Source organism: Chiroxiphia lanceolata, chromosome 8 (assembly GCF_009829145.1).
Source record: "Chiroxiphia lanceolata isolate bChiLan1 chromosome 8, bChiLan1.pri, whole genome shotgun sequence".
Classification (NCBI taxonomy): Eukaryota; Metazoa; Chordata; class Aves; order Passeriformes; family Pipridae; genus Chiroxiphia; species Chiroxiphia lanceolata.
Genome location: NC_045644.1, coordinates 14,111,425 through 14,124,353, shown reverse-complemented (window position 1 = coordinate 14,124,353; position 12,929 = coordinate 14,111,425). Strand labels below are relative to the sequence as shown.

The 12,929-nt window shown below is 45.4% G+C and overlaps 1 protein-coding gene across 2 annotated transcripts in view; it reads left to right on the top strand.

Moving 5' to 3' along the window:
• FBXW4 (F-box and WD repeat domain containing 4) overlaps positions 1-12,929 on the top strand; it is a 61,548-nt gene that overhangs the window by 32,987 nt on the left and 15,632 nt on the right. The gene's annotated exons all lie outside the window — the stretch shown is intronic.

Genomic DNA, 12,929 nt, shown 5'->3' with positions numbered 1-12,929 from the left:
CACTTTGTTCTACTTTTAAACCTTTTGCCTGATTGTCTTGCAGAATTATACAGTGAATGATTCCTCCCTCTGGATACCCTCTGCTATGTTTAAAGTTTTAATATTTTTCTCAAGCCACCCCAACTCCAGTATCAATGGCCTTGTGTGAAGCTCTAGCAACCCATGAGCGTTGCAGGTACTTGCTGGCCAGTTGTTATTTAGAGTGGACTTCAGTGTAGGCGTCTCTGAGCTGTGGTAAACTCATCAGTTCCTCCCAATGCAGCCTCTGACTGGAGTCCACAGAGATGCAGCCTAACGTGAATTGATGGCCATGTAATTGGATCTTCTGTATTGACATGGTAAAGATCAATAACATCTTCAACTGGGACACTTGTAACTTGCTGCAGAATCAAATAGTTATGCTTGAGTAATGTGCTCATTTCAGTGTAGGACATGTCAGTGAGCCTGGTTCTGGCATTTCTTTGTACGGGTGTTTGGCTTGCCAAATGAAAATTGTTCTTTTAATAACTGTGTTTTTGGATGTGACTTCCTAAATTCTCAGAGTACATGGGAATAGGGCAGGCCGTGGAAAGGAAAAGAGGAAACTGTGGTTTCACGCTCCTGCCCACAAAACTGCCTATGCATCTAAAGCTTCCAGACTTCTGTTCCTTGAAGCGTTGGAGGAGTGACTGCCAGCAGGTTGTCTTGCTCCACTTCGACAGCAGCTTACTGAAGGGCAGGAGGCAGTGTGGTACTTCTTATCCCTTTTTCAGATATTTCTTGTTGCCAAAGGGCAATGTTTGTTAGGGAATCCTCTGTTCCATTGCAGAGTTGTGTGCCTGAAGAGGCCTTTACCCAGTCCTTTCCAGTACAACCCTTTCCCTCCTCCACAATTTTATGTGTAAATTTTTTCCCAATATACTGACATCAAGTATGATAATAAATTATTACTCACCTTCTTGTCTTTCCTGTCCTTTCCCTGTCTCTACACCTTCTATTTTGCCTGATCTCCTTCCTGTCTTCATCTGGCTAATCTCAGTTATCAGTTATTCAATAGTTCTTGGCCTGCCTTGCAGCCCAGCCTGATTACAGATACTGAAGGTGATAACTTGTGCTGTGAAGCTGTCTCTTATTGTATATTGATGGTCAGGATGGTTCAGAGTCTGGCTTCTGCAAAACTTTCCCAGCAAGTTTTTGGGTGGTTCAGGATCTGTGTGAGAGGTGGCCACTAAACCTCCTTGTGCCTCAGACGTGTGCTGTCTGTTTGATGAAACCTTGTGTGCCTTTCTCTGCACACAGGGCTGGGGCTTTGTGGCGCGATTCGCAGCTTTGATTTCTCACTCTGGTGCTTGCTCACAACCAAGCATGCCCTGAACCTGCAGATGGAGAGTAGGGGCTTTATTCAGGATCTTGGTTGCTTAGGGGCAAACAGTTGACATGCTCCAAACACTTAATATGAAAACCCTAAAGCAAATCATATTGCATGGAGTGAAGAGCTGGGGAAGTGGAAGCTGCCCAGAGCTTTAAGGGCAAATGAATTAAAGTTGTTGCAAGCGTGTCTGTGTTAGGACTGGAATGATTGGAGCAGGAAAGCTCTAGGAGTCATTTCATGGCTGAGTTAAACGCAGATGAGGCTTTGCTCGCCTCCTCCACGGAGCACCTGTGTCTCCATGCCTCAGCGTCCTCGGCCTCTCTGTGTGTAGCATGTGCTACATATATACACTTTCCCCCTTTCACCTTTCCTGGTCTTTGACTTCTTAAAACCCTCTGAGCACTATTTCCCTCTCCCCTGATGAAGACCTCATTTAGACCTAATTTGTAAATTGTTTGAATATCAGAAGGCAGAGCAGGAAGATCAAGCGCTCTGTTTTTGTGTGATTGGGCTTCTTTTTGCTATAAACATGAACAACTACAGCTCCTGCCTCTGCATGCTGAAAGAACTGCTGCCCTTTGTGGTAAGATAATGAAAGTATGTGTTTCTTGAGAAATCCTCTTCCTCACCATCCTGATCACTTCTTTTAAAATTCTCCCAAATATGGAAGTTTGAATTTGGTATACGTGTGTGTGTGTATGGCAAAAGGAATAAGACAAAAATAATTCTTGTGGCACCAGGAAAAGAGATTCCTTCCCACCTCTACTCTTAAACTGAAACATTCTTGGGTTTTAGTTGTTCTGGCAAACCTAAAAGGATTCTCCCCTCCCCCTGACCTCACTGGCATGCACGGATTGCTGCTTATTGAAAAGTCATTTTCTGTCATATGTTCTAATGGAAAAGTTTATATAAAATGTCATTATATATATATATATATGTGCATTTTTAAAACAATACTTTTTAACTGAAAAGTCTGCCCGTCACATCTGAAAATATATTGGGATTGGTCTTGGCAGTCCTGAAGCTTAAAAAATATAAAGGAGATATTTTATAAGTGGGAGAGGTTTTCTTCTTTTGCATCATGATTCTTTAAGCATTTTCTACACATGAGCATGTATTTAGACTTTTGTCCAAGGCAGTGACAGCTGGAGTATTTACTTAAATCAATTCTACATGTCCTCTTGTAGGCTGTGGGATTGTAAGAAGAAAAAGTCCTGGACAATGTAAGGTTTATGATAAGGTATGAGCACAGGCGACATTACATATCTTTTCCCACTAGTGCAAGGAATGTTTACTATATTTCTCTGTGCAGGCTTGAAACTGGCCTGATCAACATGGGTCTGTTTATATTTATTCTTAGTGTCTGCTTCTCAGATGCTGGCATGGATTTCACAGCAAACATATTTTGTCCAGAAGTATCAAAGTTTGCTTTTAAGGAGAAGTCTTAAGCATTGATGAGCCAAAGGTACACGGTATTTGGCTGAACTCATCTCTGTGACAAGTACTTAAGGCAGCTTGAGTGAGGCTGCAAAAAAACTGGATTGAAATTGAAAAATGGTCCTTTCTGTGAGAGTCTTTAGTAAAATGTGACAGATATATATATATATATATATATGACCTGAAAAGAAACCAGAGTCACGAGGTGGAATCAAGCAACTTGCTTCTCCAGTTTGCAACCTGCTGCAGCATTGTGTCACAGTTGTATTTTAGGCAGATCAGAAATTACAAGTCTGTGCCCTGAGGGTTGTGCTGCCTGCCTGTCCCCTTGCTACAGCTGGAGTCCCTGAGGATCTCCTTTCCTTTTTGTTGGCATTGTTGGGACTGCATCATCTCCTAGGGCTTGATCAGCACTACGGTGTACCTGGTCCTTTGATAAAACTAGTGGCATCTTTTCACTTGCCTGCTTACCATTTGGTCTCCATTGCAGAATCAGGACCAAGCTTTTAGATTATGACAATTCTTGCTTTCCAGTAGGATATTGCAATTATAAGGGACACAAGATGAGTTTTTTCAAACTGTGATTTAACATCAAAAAAAGAAAGCAAAACCCAGACCCCATTGCACTGAAGCTGTGAGCATCAATTCAGCTGAGCAGCTCTAACTTGTCTGCAAGACCTGACCAGCCAGGCCAAGCATTTCTATCCTGAAGGCAATGGTGATAAATTGAAAGAAGGCATAGATGCTAACAAGTCCTGAGATCAGCAGAGGCAGTGTGCCACAGAATGACAGTTTGTGGCTTGTGGAACAACTGACACCAGTCTGATTTGACACAGGAGCAATACACTGGTAGCCAAGTTTTTTGGTCAACCCACATGCAGCAGGTTTCCTGTTAGTTTTGCAGAACCGAAGTCTTGTAGCAGAAAGGGAGGCAGAACAAGTAAGGTCCCGCTATGAAAAACAGTTTTAGTTTGCTAATGAGAGATGACTCAGCAAAAAGAGAACCTGGAGCCTTTATTGCTGTCCTCCTAGTTCTGCTTATTGCCCGACTTTTGCAGGAGTTGAATTATTTTTCCCTGATTTTTCTCAGCAATAAGAGTTCTCACTGGCACAGTTCTTGCTATCCTGTCTGGGACATGCACTGTCCAGCTTATTCTCCCCAAGTCTGTTGTGTTTCTTAATCTCAGTGCAAAGGTACTAACTAGACTAGAAATCCTGTCCTGGGAAGATAGGCTACACCAGGCCTTCAAGAATCTGTCATGCATTGCACTCCTTCACATGTTCCTATTGTGCATCACTGGATCTCTTTTCTCCTTTACCCCTTTTTTGGCATCCTGCACTGCCTTGTTCCACAGGCTGGGGAAAGATGCTTGTCATGAGCTGACTTCCTCAGTGTGTGTCCACTGCTGATCGTCTCCCAGCTCTGCCAGGCAGACTGTCCCGCTCCAACCCCCTCCTCTTGCTTGTCCCAGATCAGAGCCCCCAAGAGGCCTTTGTCCGCCTGTTGAGAGCAGCCCCCATTCCACCATTCCCACATGGTGCACCCTCCCCAGCAGCCCTTTCTCCATTCAGCAGTTTGGGCTGAAAGAACCTTGGCTAATTACGCCGGGCTGAAAATTACCACTTTGCTGCGTTCTCCTGCTGCTGGGCCCATTTGTGTGGGGCCTGTAGTTAGAGGGAACAAAGTCCCCCCTGTGGAGCCAGGCAGGCCCCAAGTGTGAAGCTACAGGTACAAGCAAGAGGGGAATGAAGGGAATAATTACCAGCTTCTCCAGGTGAAAGCCCAGTTAAAACTTCAATAAGCCAATTAGGGGCCAGGGTGTGTATGCGGGGAGAGTCTCCCCCACCTATAACTGATTCCCACCAGGCAATTAACAGAAATCATTTCACGGAGGGGAGGATAAGAAATGGCTCTTAGAAATTGTCTTGAGTTGGGGGGGCCCTGAAACAGCACGAGTGCTGCAGTGGTCCTCGTGTACTCCAACCTCCCGGCTCACTGTGTGGCCTGAAAGTGTTGGTGGGGCTAGGGGGAGAGGAGGAGGGAGAGAAAATGGCAAAGAAAAAGGAATCGCTGGAGCTTTACACCTGGGCAGGCTCTGAGAAAGCGAGGGCTGGAGTTCAGAGTTCCTTGTAAGGCTGTGTGTGGGCCCAGAGCACCGAGCTTGAGGGGGCTGCTGGATCTGGAGAAGTGGGTGAAGATCAGGCTCAGGGTGTCTCTGCCGTCAGGGCAAGGGGGAAGGCTAATGGTGTGGAGCCCAGTAGGGAGGGGATAGATGCTGGATGTGAAGGTTAGAAGTGGGTGTGCAGGCCCTCAAAGATCTGCCTAAGATGTGTCATAGTCTGTAGGTGGCCTGCCTTATCCAAGGAGCAAATAGTGTCCAGTGTCTAATACTTTGCATGTATCTGATCCAGGGACCATGTTTTTCTGCTGCTCAGCCAGCAGCTTCACCTGTTTCTTCCTTTCAGTTTGTACCAAAAAAACAGGAAATTTGCTCAAGACAGAGATTTTATGGAGTCACCTTGCAATTCCTTTGTACTGTATTGCAGATGGCACATGCAGCAGTTGGAGGTGGAGTGTGCTGTCTGGTGGGTACCTCGCAGGAGCTTTGCCCATAGGTATTTGAAAAGCTGCTCTGGGGAGTAGAGCAAGAGTAGAGCATAGGATGAAGTTGCTGCAGATGGCTGAGATCTCCATAGTGATGTTGGAAGGGAGAATGCATTGCGTCACTAAAGAAGTCCAGACACTAGCTGTGGTTATTTCACCTGCACGTGAAAAAGAAACAAAAAAAATCAAATAAACCTTAAACTCCTCAAAACACAAATGTAACCTCAGTAGCCACTTTGCCTTTCTAATTTTATAGCTTCTGAGCATTAATAATGTCCTTTGAGGTTTTGTTCTGGTTACTGATAAGCTGAAATAACCCTACTATAGTGGTGTTTAACCACCTAGTCTTGAACTGACCTGGAAGTCCCTAGATTTTATTTTTTTCTTTTTTTTTACCTCCTCGTGGGCTTTCTGCTGCACTTGATTTTTGGTACAAGTTCTTCAGATCAGTGCCTGAGTTATGTTCTGGATTAAATTTCTTTTATGGTTAAGGAGTCTCTTTTTTTCCTATAATAACGATAATAACTTGTGCATCATTTGGGGTTTAAATTTGATCTGGAGAGCGCTAAAGAGTTCTCATACAAAGACTTCTGTCTTAAACAACTACTCCATGCCTGGCAAGCCCAGAGGTTGGGGAGCAAGGAAGGATGAAGATTCTTGGGCATACTATGTAAATATGTATTTTACACTGTTAAATATAGATTATCAAGCCTTTCCCTTTCATAAAGAGCAGGGCTGATATCAACTCAGTAGAAATACTTGTGTAGCCAAAAGGCAATTCTGTTCAATGTTCTGAAAAATGACAGCAGCACTGTGAAAAGCACTGTTTGAATATTCATCTCATACAGGAACACTCAGGACCCTCAATCAACTTTTATAGAGCTAATCAGAATGTTATCCTGTCCTGGACAATTGCTTCTTCCTAAAAGCATGTGTCATGTGGAGTATTGGGAAAAGCAGTGATACTTAGATGTGACGGCCCTAAGAACATCAGGATTGTTCTGTGGGTAAACTCACTAGTTTCTAATAAAGGATATTTTCCTGTTCAATGCAGCAGTGTGGAAGAGGTCTATGTGCACTTGTTTGTCCTGTCTGGAATCTTTGTCTTGATGTCATTGAGCTCAGTTTTTCTCCCAAAGTGGGGATTATGTTCTGTAGCTGGTTGCCTGGTTTCACAAAACTTATCTGCTACAGGGCTGGTGAAGGGACAGTGAGCAAAGTTACAGGTGACTTGGGCAAACAGTATGGGGTGAAACTTCAAAGCAGTGAAGGCAAGATGGAGGTGTCTGGGTTATGTACCTGCTAAGCAGCTTGCTAGAGTAGGGATGATCTATCTGCCGTGCTGGGAATTTGGCCCCTGGATATATTAAAGGCTTGTTCTGTTCTCCAGCCTGTGTGTCTCTGAAGTCTGGAGGAAGACATGAAGTTAGAGGCCAAGGAGGAGGGTTGGAGAGGTGAAGCTGATATTCCTTCTACCCTGAGGCATGCAGTGAATGACCTGGGAGACAATGATATGAGCATTTATTCTATCTAAGGAGCTGAGTTTTGTCCCATATGTGACTTCGCTGTTTCAACCCAGCATCTCCACAGTGCCCTTCAGTATAAAATGCAAATACCTTCTTTCTGGGGACCACTTTCTAGTCATCCACTTGAGGCTCGAGGCGGCATGTGAATGAGTTGTTTGTCTGTTCATGCCTGTGTCACTGGTGCTCCTTGCAAGAGCACAGCATTTCCTCTTGGAGCCATAGTTGTTGTAAATGTTGCAGGGTTCATGCTGTCTTCTCTACCCATTTTGCTTTCTCTCTGACAAGTCATGGTGGGGTGTTGCAGAGCTCTTCTGTAGCTTTTGTAGTTCTCTTCTGCAGCATTTATGATGCGTATCAGGAGCACAGTTCAACCCTGAGTTGACTGATGTCTTGAGGGATGCTGTGGCATGCACTCGGAGCTCAAGGAAGTAGCAGCAAACCTGCCAGCACTTTCCAGTCTGTTTGTGGAACAAGCTTGGCCATTTGCCTCCAGCTGCTGAGTCTTTTTGGCACTGCTGAACAAAGATGAGGCTGTGCTGCAGTGGGGATCTTTGGCTTGCTCAGGTGAGCTTTAGGTACAACTGCTTTACCTGCTGATTTTTGTTCAATTTGTGGTTACAGAGTGTTAACATATAACTTGGATGTCCTGACTTACTTCTGAGATACTGGAGGTGATCAGTTCAATTCTGTGGTTGTCCTCCAAGAAGCACAAAGTAGGGCTAAAGAGTTTGGTCTGGGGCAGTGAAGGGGCAACACCAGTCTTGCATGACCACCCAAACCTGGGTTTGTCCAGCGTTGCCTGAATCAAAGGCAGGTGGGACTTCTTGGGTGCTTGTGGTGCCTGCTTTCTCATGAAGAAGAAAATGCTAAACTGATGCTGTGCTGGTTTTTTTTCCCTGCAAATTAAATGGCCCTGGGGATGGAGCACTTGCTTCCCCGCTCTCTGTCTCTCTCCCTTTGTGTGTATCTGGTCTGTTGTAGAAGCCTCATGCTGGAGGTGGCAAAACTCATTGCGCTGGGTTTCCGACCCCCTCCTCTCCCCTTCACAATGTTGTTACTGTTGCATCTGCTCTTCAGCAGGGGCTCCATCAAGTTTGTGTGACCTTAGCACTGTATTCATGCTGGAGGAGTTACCTTCTGTAATGATGTCAACTGATGAGGTTGGCAGGATGGTGGCGGCCGCGATAAGACATGACATGTTCTAATGATTCGCCTTAGCGAGCTGCGTGTGTGTGTTGGGGGGGCACAGAGGGGCTTAGAGAGGGGAGGTGGGGGCCCCACAGGTGCCGACAAAGACTTTGACCTTTGCTGCTATAATATCAGTGTTTCACAGGCAGGGCGGTTCGGTAACCCACTTTCAGCCCATCAAAAATTGATTTAATTGCAATTTTTTCCCCCAATTAGGAGCACTGGAGCTTAACTAATTGGAGTAATAGAGAGTAATAAGGCTCTGATAAAAAGCCTTCCTCTGCCTCCTTTGTATCTTGTGTCATCGCCTGTCAGAGGTCAGAGAGCTTGCATATTCTATTAGGCAGAGTTGCCTTCATTTGTACAAATTAGTTTACCCAACAGTAATTAAAATGCCAGTGCGGGTCGGGGAGAGCTGAATACAATTGATGGGCACGTTGGTGAAGGATTTGACAGCTCCGGTGGCCTCCCTTGCCAAAGCGTGTCAGTGCTGAATCAAAGGCTACACAAACGCACAGACCCGTGTGTTTAACCCGCGGCACCGTCGGCACCAACTGCTCTCTCTCTTCTCCTATCTCCGTTTTGGAGTTGCTCTCTCTTCTCCTTCTTTTCTCATCTCACTTGAGACTTTTTAAAATAGATGTTTCCCATCTTTGAGCTGTCCCTTCTGTTGATCGCTTTCATAACACTGCTACCAGCCCCCCCAGCCTGTCTCCCCTCGGTTCTCCCCCTTCTCTCCCCCCCACCTTCCACATTCCCAGCTGCAGGGCTCTGTCAAGTAATAACTTCTTTGTTTCCCAGTCCAGTGAGTCTCCATATATAATAGTTTCCAAAATGGAACAACGATGTCCAATTCCAGGGGGCGGGGGAGCGCGCCAGGAGGAAGGAACAGACTCTTGCACGTGTCAAGCAGATTCTGGATTTGAAATCCCCGAAGAGCAGAATGGGACTTGGGAAGCAATCTGTTTACAGTACAGGAGAAGGGCACAAGCCTGGGGAATGGGAGAAGTTTAGAGAGAAGAGGTGGGAAAGGACCTGTTTCACCCAGGTTCCTTCAATGACTTTACACTGCTGAATTCCCAGCTCAGGCAGGGCCTGCTCTGGAGCCCGGGTTGACAGTGGGGGAAGTATGTGTTGTACAATGGAATTTGTATATCTGGAGCTGAGACAGTTTCCAAGCCTCATGACAAACAGCATCTTTCCAAAAGGACTGATGGGCATCTATCTCTGTCCCTCTGGTTCATTCACATCTGGCAATGTTCTGTCCAGGATGGGATAAAGAGGGATGCTACACGGGTGAAACTCTAGTTGGCACCTTGGGAGTGGGCATGGAATTATTGCAGCTGGACTGTAGCCAGAGCACTACTGATGTTGCCAGAAATGCCATGGGATCTTCAACAACCACAAGTCAGTCAGATGGAGAGTTCTTGTGTTTCTTCCAACAACACTGCCAGGCTGTATGTTCTCTCTCATCCCCTGGCCCAGCTTCTGCTGTGGGGGAATGATCTCTAATGAAATGTCTCTTCTGTAGCACAGAAAAGTTCTGGCTTTTGGAGAAGCAGATTCTTGGTTGTTTTTTTTTTTTTTCTCTCATTTTTAACTCTCCTCAGTAGGGAGTTTCAAATAAGAAAGAGAACACTGAAGTATCAGATGAGTTAGAAAATTCCTTGCTTTGGACAGCAAAAACATGTTGTGTATGAAGTATGTGTGTCTCATGCTCTGCAAAATCCTTGCCTTTCTGGTATAGCAGAAATGGAAATGTTATGTTGGTTTGGTTTTAGCTGCTAGGGTATCCCTGTGAAGACAACATGTCCTGTTATGGAAGTCCTGCAATGGTGCTTATTTTCCCATTAGGAGGGCGTTTTAGAGGGAGATTGTAGTCATGGTACCCAGCAGCTTTCACAGGACAGAGGAAAGCTTAGGAGAAGGGGCTTTGCATCTCCAAGGCCATCTGAAGCTTGGGCATAGCAGTTTTATGTTGGACGTAGATGCATCTGATCAGTGTCAGTGTATATTAATATTATTGTATATACTTCAGATGGATGGGTCATGCCTGCATTAATATATATAAGGTATCCTGGGCTCCCCTCTTCCCAATCTAGTCTCTCCTCACTCTCTCTGACTCCAGAAAGCATCGTAGGCAATATAAACGGCACTCTCTATGCTAGTAACTCAACTTGAGTTGTTTCTCTTGGGCAGCCTGCAGCAACAGTTGTGAAGAAGCTGTGCTTCTCTGAGTCAGAAGTTTTCTTGTGTGTGCTCTGTGCTTTCTAAGACATAAGAGCCTTGTTCGAGATGCACTGAAAGAAGCAAGCCACTGATAGAAAGCTTCAGCTCTGCTGACTGAAATTTCAGAAGTTTTGTAGCCATCCTATACGTGCTTACTTCTAATCTGCATGTTGTTTTAGACCTGCCAAGGCTGACTTGTGTTGCCCTTTTGCTTGGAGTAAAACTGTCACCTCTGCCAGGTTCCCAAATTATGAGAGGCCTGGGGCTTAAAGGTATATGTCTGCAGATCAGACTGAAGGTGAGGGGCCCTGTATCATCTCCTGGAATCCAGACTTTAAGATTAGATCACTCTCAGACTTTGAGAATTTCTTATTGGCACCACTTCTTGTGCATGTTGTCTTGTGAATGCTGTGTTTTAATGCTGGCAGTGAAGGTGGCCTGCTCTTCTGGGAGAAGTCTTATCTGTGCTTGCTAATGGGCTCAGGCTGTTAAAGATAAGGCCTGCAAACCTGATCCTGCTGAAGTAGGAGACAAAATTCCTGTTGACTGAATGGAGTCAGCTTTACCCAGAAGAGACTTCTTTGTGGCCCTGAGGCCTGTATTCCATGGTGGAGAGAAATCTCTTTATCTAATGCTTTTTTTCCTCTTTTTTCTCTTTTTTTCTTTTTGAGGGGTGGGGGGTAAGGACCGAGGAGAGAAAGCTGAAGTCCAGAACTGACAGCATGAGCGGGGATTAGACCTTGCTGTTCCTCCCACCTTTTTCTCCCTGTTGGTGTGCCTCCATGCTAATTTAGGCCTGTGGCAACCATCAAAGCCTTGTGCATACCTTCTGCACAAAGGGGCCTGTCTCCCACATGAGCGTGTTCACTTCTGGTACAGAGTCAGTTTGTCCCCCAGGAAAAAAAGTCTTAAGCACCCAATTGCCTGCTTGACTGACTCCCTGACTGCTATTATGTTTCTAACCATGGTAATTTGCTTTAGTAGTTATTAATGGATTATGTTTGGGGAGGGGGGACAGAACCCAACACCTATCTTTGTAGCTGAGGGACTCCCTGACCAAAGAGCTGCTTTCCAGACATGCAGTTTGACTGACGAGCTGTCAAAATGGGGGTCTTTTGCTAGTTTTCCTCTGAGATAGGAGACATTGGCAAAAAGGGAAGTGTTCCTTCTTGTCCTGCACTATGGTGGAGAGAAGGCAGGCGTTGAGGAGAAACCCTGTTTCCAAAGATGAAATGCTGCATACTTTCTTAATTTATCCTAGTGGCTGCTGCACAACAGCAGGGATTGGCTTTTCCTTGGATTTAGGCTTTGGTCAGGGACTTCTGTGGGGAAGAATAATGTGTGCACCCTGCAGCACCTGTAGGGAGTGCTCGGTGCTACAGGTGCATTGGCTGATTGCATGTGCACTGCCAATGAACCTGGGATTTTGCATGTAAGACAGTGTGGTTGGAGACACTTTGAAACAGCTCTGGTGCTGCAGGACTTTCCTAGCCCTAAAGGGCAGCTCAGGGTCACAGGACTTGTGGACACCTCCAGGTATGTGAGTTTGGGTAGGAAGTATAGAGCCAGCACAAAAGTGAGCCTCGGTAGCTGAAGCCCTTCCTAGGTTCCTGTAACTCTTTGAAATGATTTGATGTTATCTGCCTGCCTCTTTTGCAGAGTGTTTTGGCAGTGCTGCTTTGTCCTTATGATTTGGAGGAACTAATTGCTCAGCTAAATCACGGAGATAGGAGTAGAAGGGGTTCTGAGTTTTGGTCTTGCTTCCTTCTCTGGCTTTGATAGAGTTGAGCCCGTGTTTACCCTTTGGCTGCTGAGTGCCTTGTTACACCAGCAGTGGTGCTTCTCACAGAAGTCAAAGATGCTGCAAAAATCCATTCCTGGTGCAGTAGAGGCTTGGAGACACCTTGACTTCCAAAGGAATGCTGTAGAGGATCAAAGAAATGTTTCAAAACTGCTGTAACTGCTATTTTTACAGACATGATACTGTTTTCTTATTTTGCTTTCATCTTTCAGCTGCCAGCCCTGTGTCATAGAGCAAAAGATGTTTAGGCAAAACATAGAGATGGCTTTTGTTTAAAGCAAGTTCCATTTCCTGCATTTGTGCTATCCTTGTTTTATTGACTTAAACATAGTTTTGGCAGTTTATTCTTGGGAGCTGCAATAAATGTGGCTTTGGGAGAGGTCATTTATAGCTTACCTAGAAATCCTTGTAAGAGCTGCTTTCTCTTATTTGGACTGAGGATAGGAAGTTGGCACAGAACAAGCAGTGTGGTTTGGAGAGCCATAGCACCCACATTCCTGATGCTTGATTTTAAGGATTTGTTCCTGTCTTGTGAACTAGTTTGAAGCCAGTGGCTGTTAAGTGACCTCTGGAGCCAGCGTACGCAGCAGGGACATAGCATCGCCTAGAGGACTTTGGAATGGACACTGCTGGAGAGTGTGAACTGAGCCAGATATTGCTGCAGGAGAGCTGTGCCGCGTCAACAGAGAGTGCTTGAGCACTGGGGATGGCAACCTGATCCAGCTTTGAAATTGGCCCTGCTTTGACCAGGCTGGACCAAAGACCTCTATTCTGTGATTCTTTAGGCCTGTA